Below are 7,074 nucleotides of genomic sequence, written 5' to 3'. Positions count from 1 at the left end.
GCTTTCTTCCACTTAAGAGTCTTGTTTGCTTCTTCGCTCAATCTCTCGTAAATGCCTTTCACATTTTTGATTCATTTGGTTTTGTTGTAATTAGTCTACTAAATAATTTAATGCGTTATCTTTATTTTGTATTGTGAAGTGATCAGTTAGACTAATAGAGTAAACTAACAAATAAAGAAGAGTAGGGTTTGAAAATTTGGACTGGATTTCTTTTGTAACATTTGGGTTACTGTGGTAGTAATTTGAGAATGAATTTTGGATTAAATGTTGGGCCACTAGAATAAACTTGAAGATTGTTACACAAATAGCTGGTCAGATTCAATGTTTACTTTCTAGTGGTAAAAAGACGTAGAAAAAGTCTTATCTAGTGATAAAAGACGTCTAATATCAAACAAATGGTTAATGTTATTATCTATTATATATGTGTTTCAATTAGAAATTGATAAGTTAATTACCTTTTGTTTGTCTTAGTATAATAACAACTTTCAATATAAAAAAACGTCTTTGAAAGTGCATGTCAAGATTGTGCATATTTAGTTTTTATCGGATGTAAAATATAGTACCATATTTATAAGTAGAAATACGTTGATTTTGAATTCCTACCTAGTTCAAATATGGAAAATATTATTAACAAAGATTAGTTGAAATCAAAGTCTTTAAATTAGGAAAATAATTAAATAGTTATTCCTAAATATTAGATAATTAATTAAATGTTATTCCTAAATATTAGAAAAATAATTTGATATGACTATTTTGTCCAGTATGAACTCCATTTTTAAAGGGTAAAAAAGGCGAATGACATTTTGCCAAGGGCCTTTGTGCTTTTAATGTAATATAGATAATATAATAAGATCGATAAATATAGATAATATAATAAGATCGATAAATATATAATAATAAAAAGTATAGGTACTTGAAAGAAAATAATAAATGTATCGACAAAGAAAAATCGGGTTAGGAGATGACTCATAATCGATCCGGCCGTTGGACCCTAAACCCACCAAACCCGTATATTTCATGTAATGATATTGATCTAAAATAGCATAACATATTGATTTTTAGTATCTAAATTACAGGCCTAAATAACATTATTTGTGCTAAAAGTCAATAAATTTATAATTACCTTAAAGAAATGCGTACAATTATTTACTGATAATTTCGATGTATATATTTTAGTATCTTATCTTTATTTCATTTATCTAATTAGGTTTGTGTTCTAACATGTATAAGTTTACAAAAGAAATTGATGTACATTATGTTATTCACTATAACTGAATTATAGTTCAAAAGGTAGTCTTGTCATTTGTAAACTTATTTGTAGATATTATTGTTATTCGCAATTAATTACGGATATTTTTTCAAATATATACTACATAAATTGAAAAGTAGAAACTTTTAGCCTATAATTATTTTTTAAAGTTATTTGTTATAAGGTGTATTGTGAATACCTTTTGAAATATTCACGCTAAAAGAGTATTATTTTATAATATTAGAATTCCTAAACCTAAAAGGGAGTTCCATGTGCACGAGACTTCATTTGTAGTTTTTTATTCTCTTTTAATTAACTTTTATTTTACTAAAATTATTAATAAGTAATTGTTTATAATTCTATACAAAGAATAATGACTCCTAAATCTAAAAAGAGTTCAAGTGGACGAAACTTTCCTACTTCAATTTTTTTGGGTGTTACTTTTATTTTACAACTATATTGTCTTACCTAGTTTAAACAATGGAGAATTCAATACAAAAAATTTAGTTAGATTTTGAATTCCTAAATATAAGGAAAATAATTAAATGATTATTCCTTATATTAGGAAAAATAATAAAATGACTATTGTGTCTAGCGTGAAATATATTTTTAAAGGGTAAAAAAGGTGAACGATATTTCGCTAAGGGCCTTCGTGCTTTTAATATAACTAGTCTCAAGGTACGCGCGATGCGTACCTCGTATCGATGAGTATTAATTTATTTAAAATTTATGCTTGAGTTATAAAATAAAAGTGTAAGTTTATGAGGATGATCATGAATGTTGATAGTGTATAACTAACTCATTCAAGAAAGTTTTCAAGAAAGAAACTGTCTCATAAAAATTCTCAATCATTAGTCAATAATTTAATTTATAACTTGTTCCCACTTTATAATGTCATAATTTCAATTTCACAAGTTATTATGCTTCCTTTCAAATTTGAGAGATAACAGATTACCCTTGAAAATCTATATAATACTGAAAGGTAGTATTTAAAATATATTATTATGTAACTAATAATTTACTAATGTCAAATGAATACAAAAACCAAAGGGCAATAAAAATAAAATAAAAACACTAAAAAAGGATACTAAAGCAAGCTAGTGAAGGAAAGGAGTACAAATGTAATAAAAAAAATATTATAGTGCATATATAAAGTTCAAAGTTAGCTTGGAAGGAATTTATATAATTGTTATGCACTATTCAAATAAGAACAAAATTTACAGAAGATTAAATTTTAATTAATTCTGGATAAATTTTAATTAATTTCAGAATCTTAAATATAAGGACTTAATTCAAATACGGAGAATTTAATAAACAAAATTTCAGTTAAGCTCAAGATATTATGGAGTAAATATAAAGAAAAACAACATTAAAGAATTATAGTTATTTGCAATAAAAATTTTATGCTCAAAGATTATTTTTTTACGTGTCTTTTTGACAAGTATACTAACGTTTAGCCTTAATTTTTTTCTAATTTTTAGTACTACCAATTATACTTGTGTTACCTACCTCAATTAGGAAAGAATTTATGAAAGGTAAATCTTAAGTGATTTTAATGTCTTAAATATTAAGAATCTATAATAATATTTTAAACAAGGAAAGATTTAATATTCAAAGTTTAGTTGATTTTAAAGTTCTAAATATTAGGAAAATAACTTAAATTATAATTTTGTCCAATGTAAAATCTGTTTTTAAAGGGTAAAAAAGACAAACGACATTTCGTTAAGGACTTTGTGCTTTTAATATAGTATAGATTTAGATATGAACCAAACCACCTCTAATTAAGACATAGTCAAGTCCTCTCCCTCCGCATCTCTCTCTATCTCCTAATAATAAGTAATTCAACGTTAGTTCTTAATGATGAAAAAATTCAAGCAAGTTGCAAAACCACACCAAAGTAGTTGCAGAAGACTTGGGGAAAAAATCAGTTTGACTCCAAAATTATTTATTCATATTAAGACTCTGCCGCTGGCTACTTCCTCTTCTTCCGTTGCTTTGTTCATTTATTTTCTTTCCAACATTCGAATAACACAGACGAACCAGCACATGTTACCTAAGGTGGTGCGTTAGGTTGAAAAATTCCAAAATCAGAGTTCTCTTCAGATTCTCTAAAAGTCAGCTGTTTTCCAGAATAAGAATAAGAAAACTTGATGGTGGATGTACAAAATTCACATATTTCATTTTCGAGAAATCCATATAAACCAAGTCTACCCCCCCAAAGGAAATCACACATTGAAAACATACAGACTAAGGAAATTGAGAGAGATGAAATTTCAAGATAACCAACATTTCAGCCACCCCCATATTTTGAAATCACTTGTTCTTGATGAAGGTGACGAACTTCATTGCCAAGCCTGTGAGCAACCGATTTTTGAGCCATTTGCATCTCTTGCAATTTCTACCTCCATGACAATTGTCTTAACGCGCCTCGTTCTCTGGTGCACCTTTCTCATCCTTCTCACCCTTTAACGCTTCTTCCAACTCCAACTAATTCTAGCCGATCTTTTACCTGTAATGCCTGTGGATCTGAAGGAAGATTATGTAGCTTAAGTTGTGCTCATTGGCGACTTTGATTTACACTTGAAAGTGCTCTTTTGCCTCAAACTATCTTACTTGATCAACATCATCATGAACTTAAACTTATTTTCGATTCCCCTTTTAAGGATGAGGATGAAAACACCATTTTTGTTTGTGATCTCTGTCATGGAAAGACGGATCATAATTACTGGTTGTATTATTGTGGTGATTGTGATTTTGGAACACATATTGAATGTGGCCTTTCCAAATATGTCAACAAACCAAAAGAAAATCCTGTAATCAAGAAAGCAATCATTGAAACAGTCATTAGTACACCAACAAGAAGTAGTCCAATAAGGAAAACAGAGAAAAAATCAGCCAAGAATCCTAGAAGAAATTCCAAAATAAAGCCAGTATCTCCAAACGGGAAACCAGAAGAAAATGAAGGAGATGGAGAAGAACATCCAGTGATGATGAAACTAAAGGGAAAAACAATCAAGTCAGTCAATAAATGAGCCAGTCATTAGTGCGCCAACGAAAAGTCCTGTTAGGAAAACAAAGAAAATATCAGCCGAGAGCCCTAGAGAAAATCCCAACATGAGATCAGTAGCTGAATCTTTGGACGAGGAACCAGCAGAAACTTCAGCTGATAAACCAGAAGAAAATGAAAAAGGAGAAGAAAATGCAGTGATCATGAAACCAAAGAATGAACCAATCAAGAAAGTAGTCAACGATACGGTCATCAGTGCACCAATAAAAGGTTCATCAGTTAGGAAAACAAAGAAAAAATCAGCCAAGAATCCCAAAAAGAAGCCAGTATCTGAATCGCCAACAGACGAAAATTCATCAGACAAACCAGAAGAAAATGAAGAAGGGGAAGGAGAAGAAGAGGGGTCGGAATTATCATATTATGAAGCTCAGCACAGATTGAAAGAACAACATATGGAACACATGCTTATGATGCAAGCTCTGGACAATGCTGCAAGCTACGTCGGGCCATCACGCGGTTATAATTACTATTATTGACCTTCATTCAACATCATCACAGTGATGAAGATGAAAGTTCAGTAATCTTGCACATTCAGGATTTGCCACAGAGAGTAATATGTTGAGTTCCAGATGCAATGATCTGTTGGAACATAATGATTTGATTGAAGTATTTCTGGATTTCCCTGCGTTTCAATATTGGTATTACATGTTTTTTTGAAGTACTAATTTCTATGTTTGAATGGGGTTATATGTATATGTTTTTTTATCATTCATTGTATTTTCTTTATTGCTGTTAGCTGTTTATCATAATCTGCGCAGTCATTTTTTTTAGCATTTTGACAGTAATAATTCTGGACTTTTGCAAAATGAGAAAGAAGAGATCAAATCCAAAGATGTCATCTTTTTGCTTTTCTCTATTCTTATTTAACACCTTATAATATGGTTACTTCTTCTAAATCAGATAATAACTAATGCTGTTGGAAAATTTGACCACTCTCCTCCCTCAAAGGAAAAAAGAAAAATAGAAAAAGTTCTGCTAATACATGCAGAGCACAAAATGTTCAAATTTACTCTCAATAAAGTTTGTAAATTCTGATTATCCAATACATAGCACAATTGTTTATACATTGAGGGGAACGTTGAAGCTGCAAAGTTTTTCATGCATTTGTTGTTGAACATGGATTATCAAGAGTGGTACTTGCAGTTAAACTAAGCACGTGTCTAACCCAAAAATTCTGCATAATAAAATTGATAATCAACAAGTTTTATTAGTCAGATCAAAAGTTAACAAGAGAAGCAACATTAACATCCTAAGAGCTACACTATTACCAACCTAAACACAACAAACTATACAGAAGCCAGAAGAAAACAGTTCATAACAATTTATCATCTTCTGCTTCAATGGCCACCTCAATCTACTACACTTTCCTTCTTTTTTATTGTTTTTACGATGGTGTTCGGAGCAGCTTGCATGCACCTCAATCTCCTACACTTCTCTCAGAACCCGCTTCATTATCCGACCCATTTTCGTTTTCATCTCCACCACCTTCCAAATCCCGAATCTTTTTCCTCAATTCCTCCAACTCCCTCTCCATTACGTACATCTTGTCTTTCAACTCCATGTTCTCTTCTTCCAATCTCTCAATATGTTCCTCCACGTCATCAACTCTGTAACCAAACCCATATGCATCTCGACCCGACCCGCCATCTCTCGGGTCATATATCATCTCAAAACGGCTCAAATCATGGCTTAATCTTTTCTCCACTTCCTCAACGTCACTATCCCAGGAAATAATAACCCCTTCTCCTTCATCCTCTTCTTTATGTTCATTCTCCGGCGATCTGACCCGGATTAACCCGTTCATCGACCCGTAGCCGTCTACACCCCACTCTTCCTTCGCCACGTCAGCTAAAACTTCCCTCGCAGGAGAAAACTTCGGCGTCGGTAGAACAGCCGGAGTCGCCGGATATGGGGAAACCAAAGAGGCGATTCCGCCCGATTTTTTTGCACGGATTAGAAACGACGTCGTGTTGTGCGGGGTGAAAGAGGTAAAACGATAATTTTGTCTCTGTTTCTTTTTCTGAAAAAACCGGCGCGGTTTGTTGTTCGACCGGTGGGGTTTCCAATTACTCCGGATTACGTTCCCTGGAGTATAACTAGGTCCTTGTGAAAAAACTGGCGCGGTTTGATTTTCGGGTATCATTGTGGGACGTGGTGGTGGCCAAGGGTGGTAACTCCGGTTCAGCAGCTGAGACTGGTTCATGATCGTTGACCCGTCGGCTGGTGAATTTCCGACTAAAAATGATAGTACCCAGAAAATTTAAAGTGAAAAAAAACCGTAAATTTTAGTTGGAAAATCTAGTGGGAGATGGATTCATGTTTTGTGCAAGTGGAAATGGGGTTATGTGGAAAGAGGAAGGAGGAGGCACGTGGAAATCACGTGGATGACGCTAAAGCACCAGATAAAATATGGTAGCATGCGCATCAGTTGGTTCTGAAGTGGGGCCAAAGTGTAATTTATGATATACTCGGATTACACGATTTATAATTAGGCGTCTTGTGTCTAACTTTTCCTAAAATAAAGGTTTTCTACTCACAAGACTTTTGTACAAGAAACTACGGCATAGGAGGAGGTGTATTTCGAGACTCTCAGGGCCACTGGGTCAGGGAATTCGCTGGTAAATTACCTAAAACTAGCAGTGTCCATACAGAACTCATTGCGCTACTCGTGGGATTACAAATTGCTTTGCGCAACACACTCACACCTCTCTAACATTGAGACAGATGCCACTGAGGTAATTGGCATGGTCACAAAAAC

At 33.0% G+C, this 7,074-nt stretch overlaps 1 pseudogene; it reads left to right on the top strand.

The window, feature by feature from the left end:
* The first annotated feature begins 3,266 nt into the window (after positions 1 to 3,266).
* On the top strand, positions 3,267 to 5,065 carry LOC142173895 (uncharacterized; annotated as a pseudogene).
* Positions 5,066 to 7,074: the final 2,009 nt, after the last annotated feature.

The sequence above is a fragment of the Nicotiana tabacum genome, chromosome 19, assembly GCF_000715075.1.
Source record: "Nicotiana tabacum cultivar K326 chromosome 19, ASM71507v2, whole genome shotgun sequence".
NCBI classification, from domain to species: domain Eukaryota; kingdom Viridiplantae; phylum Streptophyta; class Magnoliopsida; order Solanales; family Solanaceae; genus Nicotiana; species Nicotiana tabacum.
This window is presented reverse-complemented; position numbering and strand designations above follow the sequence as displayed.